Source organism: Aquarana catesbeiana, linkage group LG04, assembly GCF_042186555.1.
Source record: "Aquarana catesbeiana isolate 2022-GZ linkage group LG04, ASM4218655v1, whole genome shotgun sequence".
NCBI lineage: Eukaryota > Metazoa > Chordata > Amphibia > Anura > Ranidae > Aquarana > Aquarana catesbeiana.
The window spans coordinates 300,390,626-300,409,988 of NC_133327.1; positions in this window are offsets into that span (position 1 = coordinate 300,390,626).

Consider the following 19,363-nt stretch of genomic DNA (forward strand, 5'->3'; position numbering starts at 1 on the left):
CCTCTGAAGGCTGGATAAGTTCTGCAACCTTACCCTTGTAACGTGAATCAAGAAGGGTTGCCAGTCAGTAATGATCCCGCTCTTTGATACTACAAATCCTAGGGTCCTTTTGCAGGCTTTGCAGGATCAGGGAGGCCATGTAGCATAATTTTGCAGAGGCATTTGATCCTGAGTCCTCTGGGTCACTAAGGATCAAATGATCCTCAACCACCTCCTCCCAGCAACGTACAACTCCATGGGTTTCTGGGGACTGCAAACGATCCCTTGAAGACTGCTGCTGATGTTGAGTGTTATCCTCCACCTCCATACTGACGCAATCCTCCTCTTCCTCTTCTTCTTCCTGTGTGATCGGCGGGCCTTCAGGAATACTAGTATCTGGATAAAGGGGCCCTTGAGAGGTAAAGAAGTCCTCCTCTTCCTCCCGCTGTTCTGCCTCAAGTGCCCTGTCCATTATTCCATGAAGCGTGTGCTCCAACAGGAAGACAAGAGGGACAGTATCACTGATGCATGCACTGTCACTGCTCACCATTCTGGTGGCCTCCTCAAATGGTGACAGGACAGTGCATGCATCCTTGATCAGTAGCCACTGGTGTTGGAAAAAAAAGCCAAGCTCCCCTGACCCTGTCCTGGTGCCATACTCACACAGGTACTCATTGATGGCCCTATGCTGCGTGTGCAGCCGCTGCAGCATTGCCAACATTGAGTTCCACCTGGTGGGCATGTCACAAATGAGGCAGTTCTTGGGCAGGTTGCATTCTCTTTGAATGTCAGCCAGCCAAACACTGGCATTATATGACCAGCAGAAATGACCACAGACTTTCCTGGCCTGCCTCAGGAGATCCTGTAAGCCAGGGTACCTGCTCAAGATCCACTGCACCACCAAATTCAGGACGTGAGCCAAACAGGGAACATGGGTCAAGTGTCCCTGTCGGAAGGCAGAGAGGAGGTTGGTGCCATTGTCACATACAACCATTCCTGGCTGAAGCTGGCGTGGCGTCAACCACCTCTGAGCCTGCCCCTGCAGAGCTGACAGAATCTCTGCCCCAGTGTGGCTCCTGTCCCCTAAGCAGACCAACTCAAGCACCGCATGGCATCTTTTTGCCTGAGTGCTTGCGTAGCCCCTTGAACGCCTACGGAGCACCACTGGTTCAGAGGAGAAATCTGCAGAGGAAGAGGCCAAAGAGGAAGAAGAAGAGGAGGGGGTGGAGGAGAAAGCTGTGGCAGAATCACCACTAGCAAGCTCCAACAATACTGAAACCTGTCCTGCATCCTTCCCAGCTGCCAGCAGAATCACCCAATGTGCCGTGAAACTTAGGTAAAGTCTCTGTCTATGCCTGCTGGACCATGAGTCAGCAGTAATATGCACCTTTCTGCTGACCACCATGTCCAACGAAGCCAAGACATTGCCTTCTACTTGCTGGTAGAGAGCCGGAATGGCCTTCCGTGAAAAGAAATGGCGTTTGGGAACCTGTCACTGAGGTACTGCACATTCCACAGATTCACGAAAGGGGGCAGAGTCTACCAGCTGAAAAGGCAGCAGGTGCAGTGCTAGCAATTTGGCCAAGCTAGCATTCAGACGCTGAGCATGTGGATGGCAGGGACCGAATTTCTTTCGACGGTTTAGCAACTGGGGTAGAGAAATTTGCCTGCTAAAATCTTATTTTGGTGTACCGCTAGCAGATTGGCCGCAAGTATTTGGGATACCTATTTCTATACCTTCATTCCTCTCAGTGCAGGTTTCTGAGAGGACTGGAGGTATAGTGTGGTTGGAGATCCCAGCTGATGAGGAGCAAGGAGAGGTCCGCCTTGTTCTTTGATGTGGGTCTTTTAAGTGCTGTTGCCAATGGACTGCATGGGAGGTCATCATATGTCTGGTCAAGCATGTGGTGCCCAAGTGGCTGCTGTTTTGGCCACGCTTGATACGCTTCAGACATATGTTGCAAACAGCAACAGTGCGATCTGCTGCACACGTATCAAAAAAAGGCCCACACTGAAGAACTTTTCAAAATATGTGGGGAGTCAACAGTGCGCTGCACCTGCTTAGCTCTGTGGTGTGATGCAATAGGGTGGCTGCCCTTAAGCTGCCCCCTGGAGGGCATCCTGCCTCGTTGAAGATGTGCCTTCTACTCCCCTCTTCTATCAGGCACCCATGTAGAGTCAGTAACCTCATCAACCCCTCCCTACTCATCACTGGAGCAAACTTGGCAGTATACTGCAGCTCGGGGAACATAACTGCCAGTTTCTTGACCTTCTTGGGCACCCCCCTCTCTCTAGACTCACGTTACTCCCTTCCTCAACCTGGATACTATCATCGGAGCCTTCAAATCGCTGCGCATCCTCCTGCAGCATGTACCCAACAGTGTGGTTGAATAGTTCGGGGGACTCCTTCATGCATGATGGTGGGGCTAGGGAAGGAGTGACTGTTGACATGGAGCCGATGGAATAGGCCGCTTTGGCAGCTGCATTGGCAGGCAAACTACTTGTCAGAAACCATGAATCAGACCGAGACAGAAGTACAGTTAATCACACTTGTTTAATAATAATAAAAAGGTAAACAGTGTAAGCGTAGTCAATACATAGCCAGAGTTCAGTAACCAGATCGGGTAGTCAGCCAATGCCAATGTCAGAGAGCCAGAGATCAATGTAGTAATACAGCAAGCAGGACCAGGAGCCAGAAGGGACATCAGCCGAGCAAGTCTTCAACAGGAATGCAGAAGAAAATCTCTGAGATGTGACCAAAGGCAAAGGCAGAGATGAAGAGAGCTGAACAGCTTTAAGTGGCCAGGACTGACAAGCAGATCATTAACAGCTGAGTCACTGTGGAGAGAAAGGAGCTGGCAATTAGCCGACAGCTGAGCGGCCAGCTCAGAGAAGGAAGGGCCCAGCCCTGACACTACTCTAAGCCTGGGTGACAAAGATGAGGAGGATTTGTTATCCATTCCACCAACTCTTCTGCATGTTGTGGCTCAATAACACGGCCAGCTGCAGAAAAAAAGGACAAGCGTGATGCACCATGTCCATGACCAGCACTGTTAACTGTAGACACTGTAGAGCCTGCTTGCCCTCTTTTAGTGGCCTGTGAGTGTCTGCCTCTCCTTGGTGGCCTTCCGGACATGCTGTAAATTTTGTTTAGCAAAACCACACTACACTGTATTGTGTACTGTGTACACCACCAGAAAAGTAGTAGCAACTGCACTAGGGGTGCACGGTACTGTGTACACCAACAGAAGTGTTACAACAACTATGGGTGCACTGTATGTATTGTGTGCTGTGTACACCACCAGAAAAGTAGTAGCAACTGCACTATGGGTGCACAGTACTGTGTACACCGCCTGAAGTATATTAGAAAAAGTACACCAGGAACGGCCTGCAGTCAGATATAGCTAAACTGTATGCAGTGGATATATACAGTATCTCACAAAAGTGAGTACACTCTCACATTTTTGTAAATATTTTAATATCTTTTCATGTGACAACACTGAAAAAATTACACTTTGCTACAATGTAAAGTAGAGAGTGTACAGCTTGTATAACATTGTAAATTTGCTGTCCCTTCAAAATAACGCAACACACAGCCATTAATGTCTAAACCGCTGGCAACAGAAGTGAGTACACCCCTAAGTGAAAATGTCCACCTAGCTCTCTAGTCAGCATTGCTTTTCAGGCGTTGACCTCGGTCCTCTTAACCCTGTAACTGTGTTCCTGTTTGGTACCCACACTGTACCTCTGGTGACACTCTCTCTTACAGCTTCCTGGCTTACGTTATTGCCACACGGCTGCTTCAGGCCTGTAGCCTAGGCTTTAGGTCTACTCCTTAGAACAAAAGGGTTTCCTTGAGTTAAGCTCTCTCCTAGCTTACTCCTGATCAGCTCCTTGCTGCTCTGTTACAAAGTACATCTGCCTCCTGCAGACATGCATGCTCTGGCTGCACCCATGCAGTCTCTGACTCCTGCAGAGGAATGGGAGTCCACCTGACTCCTATGCACAGACTTCCTGTCTGTCGGGTGGGGCCCTGAGCCATAGCCAGATCACAATTAAATAGTCCAGCATACAGCTGTGCAATCAGCATGCCTCTCTCTCCAAAATCTGGTGTAAACCAACAATATTCCAGGTAGCACAGGGTCGCAATGCCACAATATATATATATATATATATATATATTTATAGAGAGATTATCTATCTATCTATCTATCTATCTATCTATCTATCTATCTATCTATCTATCTATCTATCTATCGGTAGATAGATAGATATATCTATAGATAGATAGATATACACTGAATATATAGGCTACACTGAATGCAGAGTATGTATGTATATATATATATATATATATAGTCTAGTATACAGTGGGGATGGAAAGTATTCAGACCCCCCAACACAGAATTGTTGACATTTTTGCAGATTTATTAAAAAAGAAAAACTGAAATATCACTTGGTTCTAAGTATTCAGACCCTTTGCTCAGTATTTAGTAGAAGCACCCTTTTGATCTAATACAGCCATGAGTCTTTTTGGTAAAGATGCAACAAGTTTTTCACATCTGGATTTGGGAATCCTCTGCCATTCCTCCTTGCAGATCCTCTCCAGTTCTGTCAGGTTGGATGGTAAATGTAGGTGGACAGCCATTTTTAGGTCTCTCCAGAGATGCTCAATTGGGTTTAAGTCAGGGCTCTGGCTGGGCCATTCAAGAACAGTCACGGAGTTGTTGTGAAGCCACTCCTTCGTTATTTTAGCTGTGTGCTTAGGGTCATTGTCTTGTTGGAAAGTAAACCTTCGGCCCAGTCTGAGGTCCTGAGCACTCTGGAGAAGGTTTTCATCCAGGATATCCCTGTACTTGGCCGCATTCATCTTTCCCTCAATTGCAACTAGTCATCCTGTCCCTGCAGCTGAAAAACACCCCCACAGCATGATGCTGCCACCACCATGCTTCACTGTTGGGACTGTATTGGACAGGTGATGAGCAGTGCCTGGTTTTCTCCACACATACCGCTTAGAATTAAGGCCAAAAGGTTCTATCTTTGTCTCATCAGACCAGAGAATCTTATTTCTCACCATCTTGGAGTCCTTCAGGTGTTTTTTTAGCAAACTCCATGCAGGCTTTCATGTGTCTTGCACTGAGGAGAGGCTTCCGTTGGGCCACTCTGCCATAAAGCCCCAACTGGTGGAGGATTGCAGTGATGGTTGACTTTCTACAACTTTCTCCCATCTCCCGACTGCATCTCTTGAGCTCAGCCACAGTGATCTTTGGGTTCTTCTTTACCTCTCTCACCAAGGCTCTTCTCCCCCGATAGCTCAGTTTGGCCAGACGGCCAGCTCTAGGAAGGATTCTGGTCGCCCCAAACGTCTTCTATTTAAGGATTATGAAAGCCACTGTGCTCTTAGGAACCTTAAGTGCAGCAGAATTTTTTTTGGTAACCTTGGCCAGATCTGTGCCTTGCCACAATTCTGTCTCTGAGCTCTTCAGGCAGTTCCTTTGACCTAATGATTCTCATTTGCTCTGACATGCACTGTGAACTGTAAGGTCTTATATAGACAGGTGTGTGGCTTTCCTAATCAAGTCCAATCAGTATAATCAAACACAACTGGGCTAAAATGAAGGTGTAGAACCATCTCAAGGATGATCATAATAAATGGACAGCACCTGAGTTAAATATATGAGTATCACAGCAAAGGGTCTGAATACTTAGGACCATGTGATATTTCAGTTTTTCTTTTTTAATAAATCTGCAAAAATGTCAACAATTCTGTGTTTTTCTGTCAATATGGGGTGCTGTGTGTACATTAATGAGGGAAAAAAAAATGAACTTAAATTATTTTAGCAAATGGCTGCAATATAACAAAGAGTGAAAAATTTAAGGGGGGTCTGAATACTTTCCGTCCCCACTGTGTATATATATATATATATATATATATATATATATATATAAACACAGTGTATTGAAGTGATTAAGGGGGACCCTGCACCAATTTTTTTTTAAAAATGGCATGGGCCCCCCAAATCCATACCATGCCCTTCAGGTCTGGTATGGATTTTAAAATGACGGTCGTTTTCTGTCACACCATATTTGTGCAGCTGTCTTACAAGCGCACTTTTTTTGGAAAAAATACACTTTTTTGAATTAAAAAAATAATCAACAGTAAAGTTAGCTCATTTTTTTTAGACTGTGAAAGATAATGTTACATTGAGTAAACTGATACCCAACATGTCACGCTTCAAAATTGTGCCAGCTCGTGGAATGGCAACAAACTTTTACCCTTAAAAATCTCCATAGGGGACATTTAAAAAAATCTACAGGTTGCATGTTTTGAGTTACAGAGGAGTTCTAGGGCTAGAATTATTGCTGTCACTCTACCAATCACGGTGATACCTCACATGTGTGGTTTGAACACCGTTTTCATATGTGGGCACTACTCACGTATGCGTTCGCTTCTGCACGCGAGCTCGGCGGGAGCTCGGCGGGGCGGGACGCGTTTAAAAAATTTTTTTTTCTTATTTATTTTACTTTTTATTTTTTATTTTTACACTGTTCTTTTTTTTTTTAAAAAGTGTCACTTTTATTCCTATTACAAGGAATGTAAACATTCCTTGTAATAGAAAAAAAGCATGATAGGACCTCTTAAATATGAGATCTGGGGTCAAAAAGACCTCAGATTTCATATTTACACAAAAATGCAATGGAAAAAAAATGTTGTCATTTGAAAAAAAATTAAAATAAATAACCCTTTAAGAAGCTATGGGCGGAAGTGACGTTTTGACATCGCTTCTGCCCTGCAATTGTATGGAGACGGGTGGGGGCTATCTTCCCCTCACTCATCTCCATACCCAGGAAGGACAAGGATCTGATCGCTACTGACTGCTCCAGTAAGTGGCGGAAGGGCCCCTTTCCCGCTGCGATAAAAGTAATCTCGTGGCAAATCCACCGCAGAGACTACTATTATCGGAAACCGGACCTCCCGCTGAAGAAGAGGATACTGGGGTAAGAGCCCTTTCACACTGGGGCGGGGGCGGCGTCTGCGGTAAAACGCAGCTATTATTAGCAGCGTTTTACCGTCGGTATGCGGCCAATAGCGGGGCGGTTTTACCCCCGCTAGCGACCGAGAAAGGGTTAAATACCACCGCAAAGCGCCTCTTCAGAGGTGCTTTGCCGTCGGTATAGCCGCCCCGTCCCATTGATTTCAATGGGCAGGAGCGGTAAAGGAGTGGTATACACACCGCTCCTTCACCGCTCCGAAGATGCTGCTGGCAGGACTTTTTTTTACCGTCCTGCCAACGCATCGCTCCAGTGTGAAAGCCCTCGGGGCTTTCACACTGGAATGAAAGTAGCGGCACTTTCGGGTCGGTTTTCAGGCGCTATTATTAGCGCAATAGCGCCTGCAAACCGCCCCAGTGTGAAAGGGCTCTTATGGCAGCTAGCTGCTGCCAAAACAAAGATATCCCTCTTCAAAGTTAGGATGTATATCAGAGTGCGGCAGTCTGGAAGTGGTTAACAAGATCAAAAAAAAGTTTTTAAACGGCCATTTTTTCAGGAGCAGTGATTTTAATAATGCTTAAAATGAAACAATACAAATAAAATATTCCTTTAAATATCGTGCCTAGGGGGTCTCCTTAGTCTGCATGTAAAGTAGCACCTCTTTCTCATGTTTATAGCAGTACTGCAGCAAAATTACATTTCTAAAGGAAAAAATGTCATTTAAAATTGCTCGAGGCTGTAATGTATTGTCGGATCCCGAACAAAAATTGTCGGATCCTGAAAAAAATGGCCGTGGTTCCCCCTCCTGTTCATTATCAGGCCCTTTGGGTCTGGTATGGATATTAAGGGGAACTCCATGCCAAAAAATTAAAAAATAATGGAGTGGGGGTCCCCCCCAAAATCCATACCAGGCCCTTCAGGTCTGGTATAAATTTAAAGGGGAACCATGCACCAAATAAAAAAAATGGTGTGGGGGTCCCCCCAAAATCCATACCAGACCCTTATCTGAGCATGCAATCTGGCAGGCCACAGCAAAAGGGGGATGAGAGAGTGTCCCCCACTCCTGAACCGTACCAGGCCATATGCCCTCAACATGGTGAGGGTGCTTTGGGGTCTGGAGGCCCCCCTTGTTAAAGGGGGCTTCCAGACTCCAAAAAACCCCTTCCCCACAGATACCCACAACCACCAGGCAAGGGTTGTGGGGATGAGGCCCTTGTCCCCATCAACATGGGGACAAAGTTCTTTGGGGAGACCCCAAAGCACCCTCCCCATGTTGAGGGCATGTGGCCTGGTACAGTTCGGGAGGGGGGTGCTCTCTCTCACCCCCCTTTTCCTGCAGCCTGCCAGGTTGCATGCTTGGATAAGATATGGATTTTGGGGGGACCCCCAAGCCTTTTTTTTTTTAATTTGGCGTGGGGTTCCCCTTTAAATTCCATACCAGACCTGAAGGGCCTGATAATGGACTGGGGGGCCCACACGTTTATTTTCAAAGATTTTTTATGTATATTGCCGGGATCCGACATTACATTACAGCCGCAAGCAATTTTACATTACATTTTTCCCTTTAGAAATGTCATTTTGCTGTGGTACTGTTATAAACATGGGAAAGAGGCACTACTTTACAGGCAAACTAAGGGGACCCCCCAGGCATGATATTTAACCAGTTCAATACAGGGCATTTTCACCCCCTTCCTTCCCAGACCAATTTTTAGTTTTCAGCGCTGTCGCACTTTAAATGACAATTGCTCGGTCGTGCGACGTTGTACCCAAACAAAATTGACGTCATTGTTTTCCCACAAATAGAGCTTTCTTTTGGTGGTATGTGATCACCTCTGCGGTTTTTATTTTTTGCGCTATAAACAAAAGAAGAGCGACAATTTTGAAAAAAACACAATATTTTTTACTTTTTGCTATAATAAATATCCCAATTTTTTTTTTAAAAAACAATTTTTTTCCTCAGTTTCGGCCGATACATATTCTTCTACATATTTTTGGTAAAAAAATCGCAATAAGCATATATTGATTGGTTTGCGCAAAAGTTATAGCGTCTACAAAATACGGGATAGATTTATGGCATTTAAAAAAAAAATATTTATTTATTTTTTTTACTAGTAATAGCGGCGATCGCGATTTTTTTTTTTCGTGACTGTGACATTATGGCAGACACATCGGACATTGACACATTTTTGGGACCATTCACATTTATACAGCGATCAATGCTATAAAATTGCATTGATTACTGTGTAAATGTGACAGGCAGTGAAGGGGTTAACCACTAGGGGGACACAAGGGGTTAAATGTGTTTCCTAGGGAATGAATCTAACTGTAGGGGGCGGGGACGTACAAGGGGAGGAGACCGATCAGTGTTCCGCTGTACTGGGAACACAGATCGCTCTCCTCTCACCTGACAGATCCACGGTCCGGCCCGGTTAACGGGCAATCGCGGGTGCCCGGCGGACATCGCGGCTGCCGGGCACACGCACCGGGTCCCGAGCATCGCGGCGCGCGCACGCGCGCCCCCCCCTACATGGCCGGGAACCCGAGGCCATCATACGACGTTCACCCAGGATGAGAGATCCCATCTGTGGACATCATATGTCTATACGCGGGTAGGGAAGTAGTTAAAGGAATATTTCATTTTTATTGTTTTATTTTATTAGCAGTACCCGGGTCCTCAATAACTTGCATATAAGCCTTTAAAATGAACATTTTTGATTTTTTCACATTCGTGTCCCATAGACTTTAACGGTGTCCGCATGAGTTTTTCATCTGTTCGCATGTTCTGGAGTTCTCTAGAGTAATCTATCATAAAACAGTCACCTGCTCCACAGTTTATTTCTAAAACCAAATCACTTTCTCTTGATACACCCAACTCTAATACAAAACCCTGAGCCACAATCTATGTGTCACCACCACTTCTCAAAGTGAAAATAAAAGCTTCAGTTACTGTCCCTGGCCATTGGTCACATCCTTCTGATGTGTTTTACTCTGATTGGGCTTAATCATAGGTACCTCTAAGATTAAGCCCAATCAGGATGAAATCAGTCAGGGTGGCATGGTGGGAATTGCAGCTGAAGCCTTTACTTTCATTTTGAGACATGTTTGATACACATGGTGTGTGGAGTGCCAGGGCTTTGTATTGTTGTGGATGGATGGAGTATGACATGCTCCTTGAAGGACCACCATCTGGAGCAGAGAAAGAGCTGGTAAGATGGTATGCAGGTGGCTCTGAGCAGCACCATATCTGTTGAGTATAACGCACAATCAGTGGTTAATTCCAATACTCTGCTGGAGGGTTTGTGTCCCCTGCATACCGTCAGGAATTATGAACAGGAAGTCCAAGACCCTTACGCCAGAGGTTGCTTCCATCTACCTTTTTAGTGTTCTGCCCATGTCTAGTGGGCTGACGTCTTGTCCGTCTTCCTGGAAATAGGTGGGCAGCACTATTTCCTGACTTAGATGGAACTTGGTGGCCACCTTAGGGATGAAGCCTGGCATCCGCCTTAGAATGACCCTGTCCTCCCCAAAGGACGTGTGGGGCCCTTTAACCCCACAGCGCTGCCATTTATGAGACTCTCCTAGCCAAAGTTATTGCAACCAGGAAAGATGTTTTCAGCATCAAGTCCTGTAGCGATGCCTCTTGGCTGAAACTGGATGAGGCCAAAAAGTTCAGAATTAGTGGCATGTCCCACTTGGAGGGTGCAGGCACTCTGGGGGGGCCTTCGTTTCACTACTGACTTGAAGAACTGGATGATTAGGTCATTAGAATCCCACTGAATCCCTTGAATGCGGAAATGGTAGAGACTTGGCCCTTGAGTGTACTTGCGCTTAGTCCCATTTCCAGGCCCTTCTGCAGGAATCCAAGAATGTGACAGGCTCTGAGTTCTTCCAACTTGAGTCCTATCAATGCTGCGTACTCCTGAAACTTTTGCCAGCTTCTGTTGTAGATGCTGTTCGTGCTCCTCTTGCAAGCCCTCATAAGGGTCTGCACAACTTCCGCGGAGCATCCCTGATTTATGAGTCTCCGCCTTTCAATATCCAGGCCGCTAAGCTGAGTCTCTCCAGTACTGGGTGCAACACTGGGCCCTGGCTCAGGAGATCTGGCCTCACCGGTAACATACAAGGCACCATACAAGGCACCCTGACACTAAGGCATAGGAGCAGGAGCAGGGGATACCACGGACGTTTGGGCCAGTCTGGAATTACTGTCAGCACTGTGACATCTTCCCTCCTCAGTCTGTTCAGAAAAGGCAGTATCAGAGGTATGGGGGGAAAGGCGTAGGCTGTCTGAAATTCCCACTTCGCGGTCAGTGCATCCACAAGGGTTGCCCAAGGGGGAACCCCTTTCGTGCAAAATCTGGGGAGCTTTGCTTTGGCCGTCGATGCAAAGAGGTCCACTTCGGGAAGAAAGGACCAGGCTACCAGCTCCCTGAACACTGGTGTCAGTATGGATCTCCCGTTGTTGTTCATTGTGATCCTGGACAATTAGTCCGCTTGGAGGTTGACATGCCCAATTCATTATGGGTTCTACCTCCTCTAGAAGGGACCAACTATGCATGCCTCCCTGCTTCCTGACATATGCTATGGCTGTTGCATTGTCCATCTTCAGGAAAGCCGAGCCACCCCAGATCAACTGGGCAAAGGTCAGGAGAGCTTTATATGCCACCCTCAATTCCAATCTGTTTGAAACAATGTTCTCCGGAGGGTGAGGCCATCTGCCTTGTGCTCACTGATCTCCGCAAACAGCACTGAATCCTGCCTTGCTGGCATCCGAGGTGATCACTATCCAGGATGTTGGGCGAAGGGAGTGACACTGCAGCAGATTCCTCCTCTTCCCACCAGGCCAGACTGTGGGCTCATGGACTATGTCAGTGATATGTCCTGATGCAGACTCCGGGAGTCCCATTGCCGTAGGGCACCCATACTGGAATGGACAGGAGTGCCACTGGGCCCATTTCACCATGGACATCACCGATGTCATTGTGCCTAGCAACTGGAGGCAGGTCTTGGTGGGGAGCCAGTTGGCCGACCTTGTGGCTTTTGCATGCTCTAGGATAAGGGGAATCTTCCCTTCTTGCAGGGGTTCAGCTTAGCGCCCAGGTAGACCAGCACCTGGGATGTGTCTAACTTGCTCTTTCCCCAGTTTATGAGCCATCTGAGCTGTTGAAGGGTTGAGATGACTTTGTCGCGGTGAGTCAACAATTGGTTCCTGTCTTGGTCTAGCAACAGGATGTCATCTAAGTAGTGGTAAATGCGAATTCCACATTTTCTAAACTGTGCCACTACTGCCAGCAGGATCTTGGTAAAGACCCTGGGTGAGGTTGTCAACACGAAGGCAAACTGATTGTAAAGGAGACCCACCGTAAATCTCAGAAACCTTTGGCAGCGTTGGGTGATTGGCACGTGGAAATAGGTGTCCTTCAGGTCCACCGAGAGGACCCAGTCTCTGAGTTGTATCAACTTCAGGATGGTCTGTAATAATTCCATTTTGAAGTGTTTCTTCTTCACATGATTGCTTAGCCATCTGAGGTCGATTACTGACCTCCAGTCTCCTGACTGTTTTTGTACCAAGAATATCAGTAAGTAGACTCCTAAGAAGTGCTCCCTCTGGGGCACTGGCTCTATCGCTTCCTGTTGTAGGAGTGTGTTTATTCACTGCAGAAGAATCTCCCTTTTCAGGGAGTGGTTGGTACAAAGTTTTCACTCGGTTTCCTGAGAAATTCCCAGGAGTGCCCCATATTTACGGTGGAGAGCACCTAATGATCCTGAATGTTCTCTATCCATATTTGCCAGAAACTGCACAGCCTGACTCCCACCGGACAAGCATGGACAGGGACACCATCAAAACAATTTCTGGGCTCTTGGACCGCAGGTGTGACTGCCTTCTTCTGTTTTAGCTCAGAGGGAGTATTCCAAAGACTGCGAAACTCTTGCCCTGATCTATAGGATCTCACTTATCTCCCTCTGGCTCTAGCAGGCTGACCAAAGGCCGGATTCTGCTAGTAGAGTAGTTTCCTGTCCTAGGGAATAAAGCCAGACATTCCCCCTGTCACCCTGGCAATTGAGCTTGTCCCTGAATAGGGACCCTCCCTTGAATGGGATCTTACACCAGCCTTGTCCGTGACCCAAGGTCTGAGCCATAAGGCGCGCCTTGCTGTGACTGCGTAAAGCATTGCGTGTGCCAGGGCTTTGATTATATCAATAACGGCATCTGCCACAAACCCTGCTGTCAGCCTTATGTTGTTGAGCAAGGACATGATCTCAGTTTTATCCCGATCATTGGTAATGGCTGCTTCCAAGTTGTTAGGTACCTGGTAGTGAGCCTGACTTGTAGGAGAAGACCTCTCATACAACGCTGGTTCAAGAGCCACTGGAGTGGGGACAGTGGTCTCGTGAGCACAGTGGGGTAGGAGTGCCTGCTGAGATGAAGGCTCTGATGCTGGAGCAGAGTAGAGATCCCTCCAGGGATGGCTGGACTGCAGGTAAGGTGATAACAGGAAGCAGCGGGCTGCAGCACTGAAGATGCAGATGCAGAAGTCACTGGAGCTGGAGCTGAGGGTGCAACAGCACAGCAGCAAACGGCAGGCGCAAGCAAGGTCAAACAGTCCGGGTCAGCAGGCAGTAAGGCGGTTAATACAGTAGGCAGAGTCTGTAGGCAGGCAGAGGTCGGCAATGGTATTGGTAGATGCAGTAGCAGAATCAGGCAGGCCGGGTTGGATTGGAGAAGGAGGAATGGTCAGACAAGCCGGGTCAATAGGTAATCAATCAATCAGGTACAGGTTAAGCAGATCCACAGAGCTGAGACTAAACAGCAGCGCATTCCTGCAACAGGAGAACTTTTATGCACCTCTTGGCGCCAAAACGGCGCTAATGCGAACGTACGCGCTTGTGCGCGCACACACATACACACGCCCGAGCGCCGCGCTGACGCATGGCAACAGCTGGAGATTGCTGAATTGCCTGAGCAGGAGCGTGTCGGCGCATTGGCGCACGCACATGCGCCGGTCTGGTGCTGACAGATCCCTGACATTGCCCCCCTCCAAAGGGCAGCCTCCGGATGCCCACACGCCTTCTTTTCTCAGGGTGGGCAATCATTTTCCAGGGTCTATCAGGTACAGGCAAAGGTTTTAACAGACCCCAAGCTCGATTCCTAGACGTCTTATTCTGGGTGCAGGTAGGGCAGGAGCTGACATATTTCTCACAAAAGTCCTTCAGATTGGGCCACCAGAATGTGCGTTGCACAAGTTCCAGGGTCTTGCGGACCCCAAAATGGCCTGCCAGTGGATGATCATGAAGAAGCGTCAAGACCTTCATCCGAACCTTCTCAGGGACAAAAATTTGACTCCCCTTCCATAGCAATCCATCTCTGGATGTCAGAGTAATCCCTGTAGGCCTAGATGACTCAGAGGATGCTTCTTTAATCTGGGAGAGTAGATCTGTTTTCAGGAGTAGGAAATTGTTTGCGGGCAATATGGTGTCAGGAATGGATGAGTCCTTCGGGTTGTCATGCATGCGTGATAATGCATCCGGTTTGATATTTTTTGAGCCTGGCCGGTAAGTTATATGAAAACAAAAACGGGAGAAAAACAGGGCCCAGCGGGCTTGCCGAGGCTTCAGTCATTTAGCAGATCTCAAGTACTCTAGGTTCTTGTGGTCAGTGTATATTAATACCGGATGCACAGCTCCCTCCAACAGGTATCTCCACTCCTCCAGAGCAGTTTTAATAGTGAGGAGATCCCGGTCGCCAACATTGTAGTTTTTCTCCGGAGGAGAAAGTTTACAGGAGAAAAACCCCACAGGATGCATTAGGTCTTTGCTGCCCCTTCGTCGTGATAGTATTGCACCCACTGCTATTTCAGAAGCGTCAACTTCCAAAATGAACGGTAGTGACAGTTCAGGATGGCTGAGGATTGGGGCCGAGGTAAACAGTCTTTTGAGATTCTCAAAGGCATCTTGGGCTGACTAGTTCCAGGAAAAACGGGCATTCTGTTTGGTCAACTGCGTGATGGGTGCAATTATGGCCGAGAATCCCCTGATGAATTTTCTATAAAAGTTTGCAAACCCGATAAACTGCTGAATTCCCTTCTTGTTTAGGGGTACCGGCCAGTCCAGTACAGCGGATACCTTCTGGGGATCCATTTTAATGCCTGTTGGAGAGATTATCAGTCCCAGAAATTGGATGCTTTGTTGCTCGAAATCGCATTTCTCTGCCTTTGCATAAAGTCTGTGTAAACTGAGGCGACCCAACACCCTGCGGGCATGTTCTCGATGCAGATCAAGAGATTCCGAGAAGATCAGGATATCATCCAGGTATGCGATCACAAACACGTCTAGAAAGTCCCTGAGAACATCGTTGATCAGATGTTGGAAGGTCAGAGGGGCGTTGCAGAGTCCGAAGGGCATAACCAAGTATTCGTAGTGCCCGAATCGGGTCCGAAAAGCTGTTTTCCACTCATGCCCAGCCCGAATGAGGATCAGGTTGTAAGCCCATCTTAGTTCGAGTTTAGTAAAGATAACCGCAGTCCTTAACTTTTGGAACAGTTCAGATATCAAGGGTAGGGGATACCGATTTTTAACCGTAATTTTGTTCAGTTCCCGGTAATCTATACACGGGCGAAGAGTCTTGTCCTTCTTGGTGAGAAAAAATATTCCAGCACCTGCTGGGGAAGTTGAGTGGCGGATGAACCCCTTAGCCAAGTTCTCATCAACATATGTTTTTAGTGCCTCTTGCTCCTTCTCCGATAAAGGGAAGATACGTCCGAATGGAATCTCGGATCCTGGCAACAACTCAATTGGGCAGTCGTAGGGGCGATGAGGCGGAAGGGAGTCTGCCCCCTTCTTACTAAAAACATCGATGAACTCATGGTAATGCTTAGGTATGGACTGGCATAGTTTCTGATCAGTGTCAAGGCATAGCAGAGTAGCTGAAGAGTCGGGGTCTCCCACCAGACAGTGTTCCTGACAGTAGCATGATACAAATTTTACTTCTCCAGAGACCCAGTTGATGTGCGGATTGCGGGCTTGAAGCCAGGGAATGCCCAAGATAATTGGAAATAGAGGAGACGTAATGGCATCAAGGGTCAGCAGTTCCTTATGTTGAGAAGAATTAGTAGCAGGCAAGGGAAGAGTTTCCTGAATTACTTGTCCAGATCTAATGCAGGAGCCATCAGCTAAGAAAACAGAAAGTCCATGGGTTTTAGTCCATAATGGGATGTTATGTTGGCTGGCAAAGGTCAAGTCGATAAAGCAGCTGCAAGCTCCGGAGTCAATGATGGCGTTGACTGGAATTATCCCTTCCTGGAGCTGTAACGAGAGAGGAATGGCAAGGTGGGTAGAGTTGGCAGACAAAGCAGAGAGATTGGTAGACATAGAGGATGAGCACTTACTTATCTTGACTGGGCAATTATGGACATAGTGACCAGTTCCACCGCAATAGAGGCACAGGTTAAATTGACGATGACGTGCCCGTTCTTCAGGGGACAAGGCAGGTTGCATCAGTCCTAGCTGCATGGGTTCCGAAGTGTCGGGTGTGGTGTTGACTGGATTCATACTGGGTGAAGGTAAGTAACGTGCTGCAGGAACCGGAGCCCGTGCTGTCATTCAGGCCAGGCGGGTTTGCTGGGCAGAGCATTCGAATCGACGTTCTTGAAGACGACAATCAATCTGGATTGCCAAAGAAATCAACGCTTCAAGAGTGTCTGGTATGCCAACTCGAGCAAGTTCATCTTTTAGCCCTTCAGATAGGTCCATACGGAACTGATGACTCAGGGCCGCATTGTTCCACTGCGTGTCCGCGCTCCAGCGTCTGAAGTCAGTGACATAGTCCTCAGCTGGTCTGCGGCCTTGCTGGAGCGCGAACAGAGCTGACTCAGCTGTAGCAGTCCACTGAGGGTCCTCATAGAGCTGAGCCATGGCTTCAAAAAAGGAGGGTAACGATTGGGTTAAGGTTGAGTCCCCCTCCAGTAAATGGTGAGCCCAGGTCTGGGGTTCCCCTTGTAGGAGGGAAATCACAAACCCCACTTTAGTAACTTCCAGTGAAAAGGTTCGGGGTTGTAGAGCAAAGAAGAGTTGGCAGGCATTGCGAAAGGCCCGAAACTTGGTCCGATCTCCGGAAAACCTCTCTGGGATGGGGACACTTGGTTCAGGTGGGAGCATCACAATGGAGGGAGCAGGAGCAGGCAGTGTTGGAGCTGCGGCTGAGGAGGAAGCCATGGGACTAGGGCCAGCGAGATTCTGAACTTGTCCCTCAAGTCTGGTATAATTGTCCTGAAGGGCTTGCACCGCTTGAGTGAGGGCCGCAAGGTGCGTGCAGATCTCCTTCATCTCCTGCAGGCTCAGTCATGGCTGTTTCGTACTAATAGGTACCTGGTAGTGAGCCTGACTTGTAGGAGAAGACCTCTCATACAACGCTGGTTCAAGAGCCACTGGAGTGGACACGGTGGTCTCGTGAGCACAGTGGGGTAGGAGTGCCTGCTGAGATGAAGGCTCTGATGCTGGAGCAGAGTAGAGATCCCTCCAGGGATGGCTGGACTGCAAGTAAGGTGATAACAGGAAGCAGCGGGCTGCAGCACTGAAGATGCAGATGCAGAAGTCACTGGAGCTGGAGCTGAGGGTGCAACAGCACAGCAGCAAACGGCAGGCGCAGGCAAGGTCAAACAGTCCGGGTCATCAGGCAGTAAGGCGGTTAATACAGTAGGCAGAGGCAGAGTCTGTAGGCAGGCAAAGGTCGGCAACGGTATTGGTAGATGCAGTAGCAGAATCAGGCAGGCCAGGTCAGATTGGAGAAGGAGGAATGGTCAGACAAGCCGGGTCAATAGGTAATCAATCAATCAGGTACAGGTTAAGCAGATCCACAGAGCTGAGACGAAACAGCAGTGCATTCCTGCAACAGGAGAACTTTTATGCACCTCTTGGCGCCAAAACGGCGCTAATGCGAACGTGCGCCCGTGCGTGCGTACGCGCCCGCGCGCGCACACACACGCGCCGCGCTAACGCGTGGCAACAGCTGGAGATTGCTGAATTGCCTGAGCAGGAGCGCGTCGGCGCATTGGGGCATGCACATGCGCCAGTCTGGTGCTGACAGATCCCTGACACAAGTTGTCTATCCAGACTTCCATGACCCTGGAAATTGCTGCTAGGGCTATCGATGGCTTGCAAGCCCCTCCTGCGACTGTTAGACCTTCTTCAGGTCCAAGTCTACTCTCCTGTCGAGGATGTCCCTAAAGGAGACCATGTCATCTAGTGGAAGCGTAACATGCCTGGCAAAACACATCAGGGCTGGGTCGACTACAGGTGGATCTTCCAAATGTTTAACATCCTCCTTCTTAAAGGAATACAATTTGGCCAGGCGACTCCGAAAAAAAGTGTTGTTCTCTGTTTGCCTCCACTAGTCCTTTATTATACTCTTGATTTCATCCATGAAGGGAAAGGTGAGACCCTCTCTCTTCTGGTTTTTAAAGTAGCAGTGCTGTTTCTTCAGCGGCTCCTCGATTGCATCCTCCTATTGTAAGGCCTCCCTGACATCCTTAAGAAAGGGCTGCACCAGGTTGAACTTGAACCCTTCATAACTCGCATCCCCTTCTTCCCCAGAAGAGTCTTCAAACTCTGACCCAGGTAGCTCCTGGGCCCCTTCAGCCCCAGTTCCTAGATGAGGTGTAGTCACCTGGGACCCCAAAGGGGCTTGCTGATGTGCTGGCTGTAGCTGCTCAGCAAATGACTTAATCATATCTTTGAACGCTTCCTTCATAAGGGACACCATTTCCTCTCTCCCTGCCTCCTTATTCTTGGCTATGTCATTAGGGCAGGTTTCACAAACCATTTTGCCAGGAATAGCCTCCTTTGGGCAGGCCCAACACATCTGGGGCCCAGGCTGAGAATGGTGGGAGAGGCTTTGGGTTCTCACAGGGGAGCTACGGCGTCTGGATCTTGATCGAGTGTGTTGTTTCCTTGACCTTGCACTGTGCTGGCTACCCCTGGATTTAGAGAGGTACTCCTGTCCTGAGCGGCATCTCTCTGAGCAGGGAAACGAATGGTGTCTTGATGAACTGGCAAAGAGAGGGTTAAACAATAAGTACCAAACCGGGAAACATAACAATCCCACGTAGCGGTGGGTGAGCCTCCTACCTTCTCGGCATAGGCTGGTCTTTTAGGGTTGGCATGGTCTCATATGCAGCAATGGAAGATAGAGACTGGTGAGGAAACACAGGAAAGACAGGTCATCTGCAGTTCACACAGCGCACACAGTTTTAGCAGGACACTGTTTCTGGCAGGCAGAGACCTCTGCCAGTTTAAATCTTGTGGCAAGCTGTCTGGCCCTGTCCCCCATGATCTCTAATTGGTTATTGACCTTGCACATGCTCTGTTCACACCCAACTTCCTGTATTCAGCCATC